A 15,247-nucleotide genomic window follows, 5' to 3' on the forward strand; every position below is an offset into this window, starting at 1 on the left:
GGCCAAAAAATAATAGCCTGAGAGTGTTGTCACATATTCGAGATGCCTCAAAAAAAGGGAATTCATGTCTTTTCTGCTGGAATTTCCTCTTGGCATTGCTTATTGACTAGATGAAGACCCAAATAAGCCACCTGGGCAAAGTCAACAGCAGTTCCCCATTTTCTCCCACCTCACCAAAATACTCGGCTGCCTTTTTACTTCATCTGCTATCAGGTGCACATTTTACATCATCTGCAGCAACTTGGAACTTCTTCCTAGAAGGAAGACCCTATCGTAAACTCAGAAGGCCTTTCTAGACCATCCCTATATCAGTTCTACCTTGACAGAATAAAAACAGATCTGAGAAATTCTCATCATTTCACAGTTTATCATAAACTCCTGTTGTAGCAGTAATAACGTACCTTAAAGTAACTGCTGAAAGCAGAGATCCTACCCTCTGCTGCCCAGCAAGAGCTTTTGCTCCAAGATGTGCGATCCAGGGAAGAGACCCAAGCCTGGCAGCTGTAGGGAGGTAGGCACCTAGCTTAGCATTCAAGCTCATCCACCCCAGGCTTGGCTCTTTCAAACAGAATATCCTTCTCTCTGTCTGGCCTCAGAGGATAATTTTCCTACACACAGTGATCTCCCTTTTGCTTTTCTTATATCCAGACCTACCTGAAGGCTCTGCACGAGAATGGTGCAGCAGGGCTACCTTAGCACTGCAGTGTGCAGCAGGAGTAATTTCCATACCACCAAGTACCCCGTGATGTGGCAACTGCTGAAAGCTTAAGACTGGACAAAAGCACTTGAAGACACCTCACTCATCCAGGTCTGGGGACTTAGGGTGCCCGTCCCTTTTGTGTGGCACAGCCAGCTGATGACAATTCAATAAGAATCTTCCTTACTCCTACCCACGTCCTCCACAGTCCTCAACAGTCCAGTAGTCATGGAAGATATTTATTTTTCTTAGAATTAATCCAGCTGTGAGCTGGATTAACTGACATAGAGGTCTCTGATCACTACCAGATGTCTGTAAGATACCCAAATGGCAGTGTGTGTCTGTTTTTAAATCTGGTTTGCATTCCTGAGGCAAGAGAAAGGGGGGAATAACTCACCCTGTGTTGGATTTGTGTGGTTGAGATGATGAATAATGAATTCTGCTTGTGCACCATGAACCCAGAAAATTGCTTGTTATGATCCATGAATTACTTTTTTTGTTGTTTTTGTTTTTGTTTTGTTTTGTTTTGTTTTTTACCCTAGAAAAAGTGTGATACTCAAGGCCCAACTCTTTGCTAATGGAAACCCTGTACAGTCTTATTAAATGAATGCAGAAGCACTCACATGGGTTTAAGCTTATCTTCAGATAACAACTGCTTCTTGCTTTGCCCCTTAGCTGTTATTTTACCTTGGCACAGCCACCAATTACATTATTTCTCATCACAGGTCTTTCCTTATCTTACTGAGATCAAGTCCCAGGCAATGCATTACTACCCGAGAGCAAAGCACTACAAAGGACATGCATGGGTTGATATGGGAAGATATGCTACTGTTCCTACTGACAACAGAGAGAAAGTTCCCCTTGAGTGCAATAGGAGAGAAACATAATTCCCAGGGACTATAATTTGCTACAGCCTAGTGCAAAAGGACCCCAGCTGATCAGATGCTCGAGGCACAATGCCCATGAATAAAATAGTACCAGCAAGTGTTTCTCATTAAATGAGACAAATCCCCATATAGGTAAGAGCTTGTAGGGGTGTCAGAATCCTTATGTGGCAATGCGTCTCCCTCCCATAGCCAGTACCACAAAGCCCTACCTGTCTTGGGGCTCCTCTTTCAGACCTTGCTCCAAACACTCATCATCCAGCTAGGGCACAAGCAAGACCTGCTCCAACCGCAGCAGTTAACTCTTAGCGTTAGAAGCAATGGGATTTTCTATGGGTTAGTCTCCCTTCATCCAGTGCTTCTGACCTTTCACTCTGCATCTACAGGATAACTGGAAAAATCTGTATCAGTACTGTTATGTTCTTAAATAGCAAATGTTGCCTGTTTCGGGATACCAATGTCCTTGGCTTACTGAGCTCATCATTGAATAAAATTGTCCCACTAGTTTGCTTTGGAAAAAGCTTACCTTCACTCTCCACCCATTAACTCCTGTCAACACACACAGTGTAAAAGCCTTGTGGTTTAACAGAGCTATTTTAATATTGATTCAACATATGTCAGCTGGGATTGGATCACTATTCAATTCATCTATTTGTCTAACTTACCCATCTGTCTATAAATCTAATTTGTTACACAGACATTTCATTCCAATTCGGTCTAATATAAACTATGAGAATAGCCTTTGCTGATCCATGCTCCAAATAGAGAACAGCACTTGTTTTTCCAAAGGGGCTGCAGCCCACAGCGCAAATTGTAGATAACCATAGTTAGAGGATCTTTTTTTTATTTATATATATTTTTTTTTCACAAGAAAAAATCAGAGCAGTTTTCTTAAATCTTAATAGAAATGTGGCTCTGCTGCACTCTGGGTTTGGGTGTTAAAACAGCCTCACATGTACTTCCATTCAAACTCTTGCAATCTTATTGTAGTATGTTGTGTAGGTAGTGAATACAACAAAAAATCAGACTAGTGCATAAAGGGACACTTTCTAGACTAGATTTATCAGTTATTTACTTTCTTATTCAACAAGTCATTGTACACAATATGAAGAGTTTTCAAAGACTTTCTAGTTAGCCAGTCAGTGGGGATTTTGAAGGCAAAGATACAATAAATGTCTGGCCAGCATTCTTCAGATATAACTCCAATTGATTGTAATTATAAACAAAACAAAATAAAACAACAAATCTACATCAAGAGCTGTCCAAAAACTAACTGAAAGAGCTAACAAAACAAATTATAACATTGACCTGTTCAATATTAAAATTTTTTTTTAAGACTAGAACTATTTTAAAAGGTGTTCCTCCTTCCCACTTCCTGGAATTAAAATTGTTATATTATTACTGACAAATCAAAATTAAAAACAACTCTTAAAATCAGTTTTGCAATATGTTCCAGCTCAGATCTATCCCTTCTATTGCAGATGAAGTTATCATAATATAACCCCAAGATCTATCATACATCTTCTCACATAAAGCCTCTCTGGCATTTGTTGATAGAAAAGGAAGCAAAATGTGCCTGTTAGTCTACAGGCTTTAATTAGCTCAGATGAACAACACATCCACAGGATCATTTTAAACACACAGGGTAGTAGCTTTCTGAAAAGAAGCAAACCAAGGATGACATTTGGATGAATTCTGATGAGAACATAACAATCCCCAACTGTCTGAAAGCTGAGGAGACTCGAGCAAGTTCATGTAACTGGTTCTGCTTTCTATAATTCTTACACTCATACTGACACTAATTCCTTTGTTAGTCAAAAGGCAAATGAGAAAAGACATAGATGTGTATCATACAGGCTCTAATTCTGCAAGGTGTTTAGTACCTTTCAAAATAAAACATTATTCAGTCTGGAATATCCTCTAAACATTTATCATGTGGCTGAGGCTTTGTCAGCTGCAGGAATGGGCTTGGATAGCGGTAGTACAGGAGTCGTGGCAATGTAGAGCTCACTAGTGAGGCTGGATCAGCACGGCAGTGCTTAGCCCACATGGGTAGCTGCTGGGGATAATCTATTAGAGAGCTTAAAACAAGCTCAGGTGTTCCTGTGCGGCCACAGAGGAAGCAAACTCAAGTGTTGCAGCTGGCTAATGCCACCATCCTCGTGGCCATGCACAGCCTCCCTCATGGTTTCCACGGAGGCAAGCGCAGGGGAGAGGCTCTGGAGCAGATCCCACATGCTTGTGTCCATGTTCGATGCAAACCAGAGTACTCTTTTCTCAGTTTGCGTTGCTATGCTCTGTCCTCTTTTGTAACAGTCCTTATGTTCAGCCAAAATGGCAGCAGCTGAGAGAGAGAGAAAGAAAGGATAGGAGGGAGCTGAGGAGTAGTCACCTTCCCTGCTGTTCCTGGGCTGAATAACTGATACTCTTTTTATTTTTGATCACACTGCCTGTTAGCAGCACAGATGGTAAAAAATACCCCCAAATGGAAAGGAGTGCAAAATAAAGATATAACCATGTGGAACCTAGACAGGCTGACTGTGTGGGGTAAGCAGAGTATATTTGAATGCAGCTAAATGGCAAATCATCCATTGAAGAATGCAGCATAGAGTGTAGGCTTGCAGGATAAGGAAATTTATCCCAGCACTTTCAGGAAGGATGTGTGGTCCAACAGATAGTTGGGTGACTGTGAGCTCCCCGTGGGACATGAGGCCCACAAAGGCTAAAGTAGGATGTGAAAATATGTCTGCATCCATTTGCAAGGAATTCACTGCATGCCTGTCTTTGACATCGGTGCAAATCCTGGAGTGACAGCTGGTTCCTGATGCCCGCAGCTCAGATAGGATGCTGATGAACTCAAGGCTGTCACAGCAAAGTCGGGGAATGATCAACAGATGAGGAAATGCCTTCTAGTAAAGGACTGTGGCAGCTCAATTTGTGTAGCTTAGCAAAAACAAGTGGCTTGGAGGTACTCTGATTATAGTCTAGGAGTACTTTCAGGGGCACATAAATAGGATGTTAAGTTTCATCATGCTGGCAGAGAATGGCATAATCAGACTCAACAGCCAGACACTGAAGCATGATAAACTCAACCAGACGTATGGCATTGTATTCTTAATGGGGATAATACTTAATTCCTGGGACCTCTTTGTAATGCTGTGGTTGTTTCCACCACCATGGAAACTGTAAGATTGAGAGGGGTAGTTTTGCCACTGATATGCTCTAACACAGGCAGAAACAAACTCAGGACCTATCTTTGTCCCGAGTTTTAGAAAAGCTCTGACTGGGCTGTCACAGCATCTCTTTGGGGTTTTCAGTACCAAGACACTTGTATCTTAGCTGGCCCAGCCCAGTGTCTTTCTTGAAATTACGGTTTCTCTGCATGTATGAGACCTATATTTCAGCCATACAATTACAGCTTGGCCCCAGAATGCCCTGGAGGCCTTGTATAATGGTAGAGAGCTTGAGGGATCTGGCCTACAAATAAGAGAAGAATCAAAAGCTTTCAGTGCCTGAAATCAGATATTGCTATTGTCTGTAGCAGCATGCAACTTGTTTGCTAATGAGCTCATTAATCCTTTGCTCTCTGAAGCTTTTGCCTTTGAGGTTAGATAAAAGCAGTTCTCCGAGGAGACTTCCTCGTCGTTGGCTGCTTTTCTTCTCCAGGAGCAAAGATGAAGCCCATGCAGAAGGGCGTGTTTTGAGTCAGGAGTTAGGCATTTGTTGAAAAGGGCAGCTAGGGTTTTTCCTTGATATCCCAAGTGGTGATAATATTGGATAATGTCTGACAGCTTCTGAAAGATTTACTTTGCTTAGAGGGGGTGGTCGCTGAAACTGTTCTGCAGATGGAGGGGAGCTGGATCACATTTGTGAAATTATGCTCAAGCTCTTGCCTCCTAACCTTGAAACTTGGATGTATCACAAAACCGTGAGTGTTATGGGGCCCTGGGAGCAGGTAATGCAAAAATAAAGCCATGTGTATTATGGATGCCAATATTTCTCATGCATCAGCATTTACGGAGAATCAATATGAATGCTTCCACGAGGATTAGTTTACAGCCCATTCATATTGCTGAAATTATGTTGCCTCCTTTTTGGAGCACTCCAGAAGCCAGAGGAAGGCAGTAATAGGGGTGAGACTGTGGTCTATACAGACGTAATTTCTTCCATAGGGACAGGGCATTGCTGCTGAAGACCCCCATGTGGAAAGCTAAAGCCCTTTACCTACGTTTTAGTAAATGAACCTGACATGATGGCCTCACTGCTCCCTGACAACATCCTTGTGCTTCCCTGAAGGGGAGTTTTCTGGCTCTGGATTTGGGGTGTGGGAAGGAAAACAGTTGGAATGCTTAGACAGAGAGGAACTCACTGGTGAAGGCCTGATCTTTACATTGGGGTGGAGGTGGGACTGGGAGGCAGTGGGAAGGAGAAAACCTCAACTATTTTGATACACTAAAGGTGGTAGGTGCCTATTTACTGACACTGTTACACAACCAGCCTGCATATTGCTTTTTTTCCTGGCCCTCAACATATGGAAAGAACATTATTTCTTCCTTTTTTAAAAAACAGATGGGGGCTGCTGGTCGCCATGGCTCTCTTCAGAGTCAGCTCACTATTTGGAATGTAGATGGATTTGGTAAAATATATTCCTCTTATGAACTGGCAAATATTTGAAATTTAAGTTTCCTGAGTTTCCTGTACCATCTTCAAAGAAAAGCAGTTGATGCTTTTCCCCCCTCTTAACAGTCGTACTACAGAAGTCAAATAACAGAGAAAACAGGAAATTAAATGAATTACTGCAAAATCCTGCAGATGATTCTAATTTTGTTTTTAGAGTTAATGAAGATAATATGCTTTTATATAAAACCATAAAGTAAGTATACTGCTAGAAACTTCTTGCTTGTAATCAATTTACTTGCACTATACTTCATGTCAGAGTCTTTTTACTATAACCTCTATCCATAATAAAAGGAAACAGGTATTTTTCATGTAACATCTTTGGAGAGTATGTCTCACAGCGACTTCACGACACTCTCTGGGAGCTTGGGAGCTTATAAAGAGATCTCTTGAGCTCTGTGTTCAAGAAATATGCTTTTACACGCATACCAGCAGAAACTGGAGCAGCTTTCAGATAAAGACAGGGCCAGTGACAATTCCCAAAAGCTTAAGGCAGGAGACTGAAAAGATCTTCTTAAAGAATGAAGAAAGCTCTGCTAACAGATTGAAAGTATTACTACTCACTGTAGTACTCCAACATTTCTGTTTGCTGAAAATGATTGCATTCCTCTGTTGCACTGGAGACATCATATGGCACAGTCCCCTCTGGGGACCGTTGGCTTATGTATGTGAAATGAGTTTTGTTGGTCTCAATCCAGGCAGGTCTCATCTGAAAGGCAGTCATGTCTGCTTCATGTCCTGGCTGAAGCCACAGCAGAGAAGCCAGATCTGGATTTTCACAGCAAGTAGACTGACCAGAAGCATGGCTTCCTAATGGCACACTCCTCCAAATTCATTTTTGGCCACTTTTCAGAAGAGATCTCCTCCTCCAGACCTAGCGTCTTCCATAGGTGTCAGGAATGTGTGACTTCTTAAAGAATATAAAATGCTACTTTGTATTTTGTGAAAACAGATACCAGTGAAATACCCAGAAGAGGGTCATACCGGCATTAGTGCGTGACATGGGTCTAGCTTTAGTTAGTGAGGAAACCTACCATATGGTTGCCTTTGAAAATCACCACCCCCAAGCTATCCTGATACCTACTGACAGATGCAGAGATTTGTGACAGAAATATTACAATTCTGAGGTAAGTGTTAATGCAGATATGTTTGTGAAAGCGCAAGAAGAAGCAACAGAGCAAGAGTTAAAAGAATGGCCTCTATTTGTAACTGAGGACATGACTGTAAAAGCTGTAAAGCTGGTAAACACCAAGGAATATGTTGTTTATGCCAAGACCAGGGGGCCTGTGCTCTGATACAGCAAAAGCAGTGCAAGGTACTCATCAGCAGAAGTCCTGTGCTCTGGTACCAGGAGGAATACAAAAAAAGTACAGCCTGGTTCATGTGCCACTGTTCTTCCAGCTCTCCCAGCAGGGCAACAGACTATAGCTGCAAAGATACCTAAAACTGGGAAACAAAATAGTAAGGAAATTTGCCTGTATGTCTTGCTGCTTTGGAATAAATGTGTGTGAGAGTGTCACGGTGTTTAAGCAACTTAGGCAGAGACTTACCACTCACCTTTCACAGGGTCTTGTGCTTTGTCTTGTTACACTACTTTCCTACATAGGCAGTAAATAACACTTTAATCTATAGCTGGGAACCTCAGCTAAAGGTGTCCACCCCTTATGCTTTACTAAGAAGTAGTTGCTTTTCTCACCAATATTTCAACAGCAGAACTTAGAAAATAATAATTGACAACCTGTTGTATCCAGAGGCCATGGGAGCTTGCTCTCTCACCTGTGAGACATTTTGATTGTCTGTTGCTTGAGAAGGATGACAGAAGATGAGTTAAAAAAAATGCATATTTGCACTTTCAAAATGTCATTAGTCAAATGGTTGTCTAGACCTGTAACTCCAAGCATGTAAATCAATGCAGGTTTGGGAGCTCAAAGCACACACTCATCTCTTTTCACCTTGTACAAAATTACCAGAAGCAGTCAGAAGGAAAAGTCCCCACTGCTCTTGACCTGGAAAGAATGCTGGTGCTGAAATGCCATTGCCTGAGGCGCCAACACAAACAGCTAGGGGGAAAAGTCAACTTCACAGAACAGAGGGGTGGGAGAGGGGACAGGATGGGATAGATTACTGCAATAGCAGAGAAAAGGCTGAAGAGCAGAGAGTTGTGTTCCTGTAGTTAATGGAATCAGCTACTGAATGAAGTAAGAATAAATAACATGCCAAAAATCAAGCTTTACACTTGATATAACTCATTACTAGTTTGTAGATACAAAGGCACAGAGAAAGGGCTTATAAAGAAATGGGAAAAGTGCCATAGTTCAGAAAAAGAAATGTGTTGTAGTTTAACCTGGCAGGCAGCTAAGCACCACACAGCCATTCACTCACTCTCCCCCACCACAGTGGGATGAGGGAGAGAGTCAGGAAAAAAAAGGCAAAAACTCACGGGTTAAGATAAAGACAGTATAATAGGACAGAAAAGGTAGTAGTAGTAGTAATAATAATAATAATAATAATAATGAGAAAAGAATATACAAAGCAAGTGATGCACAATGTAATCGCTCCGCACCCACTGACCAGTACCCATCCAGACCCTGAGTAGCAGCAGCCCCCCAGGCCAACTCCTCCATTTCTATTTTTCAGCATGACAGCATGTGGTATGGGACATCTCTTTAACCAACCTGGGCCAGCTGTCCTGGCTGTGTCCTCTCCCAGCTCCTGGTGCACCCCCAGCCTCCTTGCTGGCAGGGCAGCACAAGATGCAGAAAAGTCTTTGACTCAGCATACGTACTGCTCAATGACTAAAACATCAGTGTGTTAGCAGCATTATTCTCATCCTAAATCCAAAACACGGCACCACATCAGCTGCTAGGAAGAAAATTAACCCCATCCAGCTGAAACCAGGACAAATGTCTCTGCTGACAGTAAGGCAGGTAGTCTGAAGTAAGCAAGTAGAAGTAAGGAGAGTAGATAGCTCTGGGATCTGGCTCACTTAGCACTGAGATGTATGCAGAGCAAGTGCTCTAAATCTGTGAACAGGGAAGAGGCAGCTATGAAAAAGAAAAGCCCAACAAAGGTGAGGTCTGACAGATCACCACAAGAGCAACTTCACTGGAAGAATGAGTAAATCAAAGCAAATTAAGTAGATCCCAAGCAAAGGAGATCAGTGCCTCATTCCTGAGATCGTTACTGAATGTCAGAACTCCTCTTGAGAGGTGACATCCATAGGTCAGTATCCGCAATGCTCTTTTAATGTTCAATTAAAAGCTTATGCCTGTTAGATCGTAACAGTAAACTTGGAAACCTTCCCAGCGAAGAACCTCAGCCTGTGGCTGAAAGGGGTCAAGGTTGCTTTCCTCAGTAGCTGGAGTAGCAGATAAATCACCAAAGACGATTCACAATCTTTGACAGCTGTGAAGACAAGAAGCATGCCTGCATGAAGTCTCTACAGAACACAGGTGAATGGAGGTTTACTATTTCCCATTCAGCATGAGTCTCAGTGGTTGTTGTGGGTTTACACTGCAAGGTTTTGGTAGCAGGGGGCCACAGAGGTGGCTTCTGTGAGCAGAATCCAGAAGCTGCCCCATGTTAGATAAGGGGCCCACCACTCGCCAGAACCAGGCCAATGAGCGATGTTGTTTGTGCCTCTGGGAGAGCATATTTAAGAAAGGGGGGAAAAAAATGCGGCTACACAGCAGCTGGGAGAGCAAGGAGTGAGCAGCAGCCCTGCAGCCCCCAGGTGAGTGCAGCAGGAGGGCAGGAGGTGCTGCAGGCAGGCAGCAGCAGTTCCCCTGCGGGCTGTGCAGGGAGAGGCCCCTGGTGGAGCAGGCTGTCCCCCTGCAGCCCATGGGTCCCACATGGAGCAGATCTCCACGCTGCAGCCCCCCCATGGGTGGAGGAGCCCCTGGTGGAGCAGGTGGATGTGGCCTGGAGGAGGCTGCGGCCCATGGAGAGCCCCCGCAGGAGCAGGCCCCGGGCCGGAGCTGCAGCCCGTGGAGAGGAGCCCATGCAACAGCAGGGGCAGAGGGTGACATGAAGGAGTGGTGAAAGCAAAGTGTCAGGGACTGACTGCAGCCCCTTTTCCCCACTCCCCTGCTCCACGTGGGGGGAGGAGGTGGAAGAGGGTGGATGGGGCGGGGGGAAGGTGTTTCTGGTTTCTTTCCTTTGTTTCTCACTTCTCCAGCTTGCTAGTAACAGGCAATGCATTTTACTAATCTCCCTACTCTGAGTCTGATTTGCCCATCACATTAATTGTTGAGCAATCTCCCCACCCTTATCTCAACCCTTGAGCCCTTTCCATCATATTTTCTCCCCTTTCCCTTTGAGGAGGGGGAGTGAGAGAGTGGCTGTGGTGGAGCTCAGCTGCCCACCCAAGTAAAACTACCACCATGGTGTACAGTGTCAGTGTTGCTGAGACAACGACTTTAGGGAAATTCTGCCTCTGCCTAACTGTGCTGTGTGTGTGTAAAAAGCACATAGGAAATAAATACTGTGTACAACCTCCCACTGTGTATCACATGGGCTTCAGAAATACTTCAAAAAAAAAAAAAAAAAGTACAATTCTCTAAAGGGAAGAAGGGACTGGAACTCTGTATGTATGATGTTTAGGTAAGGGAAGCCATCCCATCAGTAACGTGTAGTTTGAAAACAGTTGAGGCTGCAGGACTAGAATTACATGAAAGAATTACATCATCCAGAAAAGCCAGCTGAAATTTTTAGGACCTCTGATTGATGTATGAGGAGAAGAGCAGACCCAAAATGGGACAAACCTGAAATGCCACCACTGGAAGTATGTCTAGTGAAGTCCCCCATGTGATGCACTTGCAGAGGAATGTCATGACTAACCTGACTGCAGGATGATTTCTTAAAACTGACCACATTTTGCAAGCTGTATTTGATGTCATTTCCAAGCCTAAAGTCACTGCAGCAGATGTGAGCATTTTTCTGTTGATGGGTGCAATAAAAGTTATGCAGAGATAGATGGATGCCTGAAGCAAACTGTTCAGCTGATTATCAGGCATCAAAGCTTGGGCAAAGAATGCTTAGAGAATATACAGCTAGCTACCTGTAAGAAGCTAAGCAAGTGTAGATTCTTGGTATCTTCACTTCCACAACAGGTCACAAGTACCGTATAGACTGAATAGACAGGAAGCATAGGGAAGTTGTTGCTTAGATCCAAGAAGCTCTTCTTGTCTTGTATTATTTTCTTCTAACCTACAAGTAAAGGGACTCCTAGAGAGAGCAATGCATGTCCATATTAAAGGGAAAAATAAACAATACGGAGACTTCCTCTTGCTCACCAGAGCAATCCCTTTGCACTAGACAGCATTACGGGGCCAGCTCAGTAGCTATGGGTGCAAAATATCAGAACAGTGCACTGACGGTCTTAGGGTTAAATCCTCATCCTGCCATAGGTAGCTCTGCTTAAAGCATGTGACACAGACACACCAAATCTACAAAGGTTTAGGCAGGATCATTTTTAACAGTCAGCCAGTGGATTGTGACCTACCTAGACTTCAATAAATTCTGATGTAAACTTGGATCAACAAAAAGTACTAGGCAACACTTGCAACAGCTGCCCCTAGGGAACACATCTAGCTGAAACACAGCTGAGTATGCAGTATGAGAACTGCAGAGGAATTTTCTGAAGAAACATTTTCTCTCAAAACCTGCCCACTTCAGAGTAGCCAGCATCTTGCTGGTTTGAGTTTTGCCATAGGAGATGCAACATAAGAATTCAGTGGCCTCCTCTTCATACACCTGTAGCATCATCTAACAGCATCAACCAGAAAGAACTGCTGGAGCTCATTTGGCCCAAAACCTTGGTGTGATGAGATCTCTTACAGCTCCAACTGTTCAGTCCTCTTGACCTACTGATCATCTTTTCTTAATGTTGTTTGAATTTCTGTGAAAAATTAATTATCAGAGCCCCAGGGACTGGAACTTCAGAGATATGGCTGAGCTCATGAACTATTGGTTATCTCTGGGTACAAGAGACAATCATTTTTTCATGCCAGAAGATGTTGGTTTCATCCTGGTTTAGAAGAGGAATACCACTGAAATCTTTAAAAAAATCTGCAGGATAAAAAACTCTGGTGTCTTCACAGAAGCAAGCACAGGGTCTATTAGAAACAAAGTGAGTCTTCACTTGGATGAAAATGCAGCTAAACCTGGCCCAGCAACAGGGTTATGGTCCTAGCGCAGAGAATATTTTGAGAAGACTTTCATAGGCTTTAATCAAACAACCTCAGGATTTGATAGTTTAAATAAATAAATAAATAAATACTTTTGGTAACTCTTGAGTAACCATGCAATAAAGTCTGAATAATGGGTGAAGCTGATGGTTTGTGGGAACCACTATACTGTTTTAAAATAGCAGTTCCTATTAAAGACTGCTCACTGTCTTCACAGATCTCAGAAAGAACCATCAAAAAATAACCACTGTTTGTACTGCAGAGAGTGCTCAAATAACCCTAATCATGGAGCAGAGCTCTGCTTGGAGCAGATATTGTACCAACAAAGAAAATAAGGCAGCATGAAGGTCAGTTTCCAGGCCTGTACCCTCACTCTTGCCACAGAATGTGCTGCAACCCACGGACACCAACACCTCATCTAAGACCCTTGCTCTTCACCAGAACCTTTATTTGTTTGTTTTTGTTTGTTTTCTGTTTGTTTGTTTGTTTGTTTGTTTTGTTTTTATTTTGTCCACAAGCCCACTGCTGTGTCCATTTCTAGAGATTCCTCCTCGGTTCACATTCTTCTGAATAAGTCCTCTGTCAAGGGGTGAAGGCCTGACTCAGAGGAACTCACAGAATGGTGTTAAGGCAGCCTTCTCAAGAACTGTCTTGCACAAGAGATGTGGAAGCAATTCAGTGTGTCCAAAACAGTCAGTATCCTTTCCTTGAGATGCTGTGAGTATGCTTATCATTACCAGTGTCAGGTCTTGTCTTTGTGACTCAGAACTACATTTGGGTTAAAATTGTTTAAAGGCAATAATATTTATGTTCTATGACAGGAACTGAATCTCTAGTGGAAGTTTTTAAAAACAGCAAATATTCTGTCATCCACAACACAAAGACTACTGACAACTGGAACAAACAGAACTGAATTAACTGCACCCATAGTTTGCAATGAAATCCCATTGTGGATATCAAACATCTGCAGTCAATATTAAGAAGTGGCCATCATTCTATGGCTAAGCTCCACAGCAAAATTCCAGACCACATTCTTGATAATCTCCCAATTTTTCTACTAGTTCTCTAACAGTAAAGCCTGGGGATCTGAGAGGCTATTCAGGTTTAAAATTGCAGCTTCTGTGTTGTTTTTTTTAAGCCTGGAAAGTGACACATGTTTTTTTTCTATCATATTGTAGTATCTGGAATTCTTGCTCATGTTCTTTCTAGTACAGTCATTTGTGGGACATGTTTTTTTTGCTGACAGACTGCCACAGTTAAATTTCAGCTCCCAGGGAATTCTTGTATATTCTCATTATGTAGGCTCTTTTCACTACTCTGGCCTGTTCTCAAGTCTAGTACAAAAACTGATTACGGAACAGATTAAGTGCAAAAAGTTCCTTCTCCATTCTGATATCCTATACAGGTCATACAAATCCAAATTGAAAAAAAAAAAATAAATCATTTTTTTCTGTCTTTCCACTTTTCTTTCTCCACAGCATCAGTTCAAAGTACTTTAATGAAAATTGTGATCAGTTGGTATGGAAGATAAAAACTATTTATCTTTTAGTCCCAGCATAACTCCCATAACTTTCTATTTGCCTAGACATTTATCTTTTTGCAGTATCTTCTTATCTTCTTTCCCTGTCAGCTTGTAAATCCAGGTCACTGTTTTCTCCTAAGTTTTTTACCTGTTGTGTGGAGGGGTTTACAAGGCAGCTAGCACGCTGACAGGAGAGCACTAATTTTTTGAGGTGTATAACCAGGTGGAATTCTATGTGGTAGGAAACAAAGGGCAAAGGCAGGAAACCCAACCAGCAGCCAGTTAGCAACTGAGAACAGGGAACTTTATTGTAGGGAGCAACCTAAAAAAAACAACACACAGCTTGAGTTTTTGGTAGCCTTATTAAAGAGACGGTTTGGTCAACATCTCCGCAAAAACTGGAAGGAAAAGATTGAAATTTAGATACTATGTACATCTATGTCTGTGCTAAGTGGACAACAAATAAAAGATTTAACAGTTAGGATCTAAAAGATCTTAACACTTTTAGGTATGTTCAATTCTAATACATATTCTAGGTATTGTGAGTCTGGGCTGGTGCACTTTACATGGTATGAAAATTTGCAGGAACTTTTAGTTTTCAGTTTCTCTTCCCTGCTTGTGCTCAGAAGATGGCTTGCCAGCAGACCACATTACCTGCTGGCCATGATGCAGAGAAGGAGATCAGATGAAGAGCTGGTCAAAAGTTTGAATATTTTGGTTTCATTAGGCTGGTGGCAGAAGCAAAAAGTGATCTGGGTGATCAAGCTGTTTGAAAAGGGAAATAAAATTCTATTTTTCTCTCAGTTGAAAACTATGGTCAGAATGTTTCCATACCATGGATGGTGAAATTGAGTTAAAAACAAAAATCAAATCCCTTGGATGGAGCAGATGGGTAGCACCTAAAAGAATCATGCCATTGCTTCATGCTTACTCTACTGAGAAAGTCTTCATGATCCCCTTCCTCTGTTCCTGCTGTTGCTTGGCTTAGGTGGATGTGAGAGAGGAAGGGTAATCCACAGCAGGGTCTAAGGCAGAATAGGATCTGCAGCAGGAGAACAACTTTCTTTGCACAAATCATAGCCAAGAAAGAAAGAAAAGATCAGAGCTCACAAAGGGGATGCATTTTTGTAGAAGTAGGAGAGAGAAGTGAGGAAACTCCCCCCACTGCATATATGTGGGGAGAGGTTCATATTCAGAGGAATACAGGTTTATTTGCAAAGCTTTGTTCAACCACAGGGGCAGAAAGATGGGCAGTCCTGGGTTTTAACAAGGAGCCAGG

At 42.5% G+C, this 15,247-nt stretch overlaps 1 long non-coding RNA gene across 1 annotated transcript; it reads left to right on the forward strand.

The window, feature by feature from the left end:
* Positions 1-219: 219 nt before the first annotated feature.
* On the forward strand, positions 220-877 carry LOC311427796. The gene is made up of 2 exons (XR_014687568.1): positions 220-511; positions 649-877. It is a non-coding gene; the product is annotated as an uncharacterized lncRNA (long non-coding RNA).
* Positions 878-15,247: the final 14,370 nt, after the last annotated feature.

This window comes from Aythya ferina, assembly GCF_964211825.1.
Source record: "Aythya ferina genome assembly, chromosome: Z".
NCBI classification, from domain to species: Eukaryota; Metazoa; Chordata; class Aves; order Anseriformes; family Anatidae; genus Aythya; species Aythya ferina.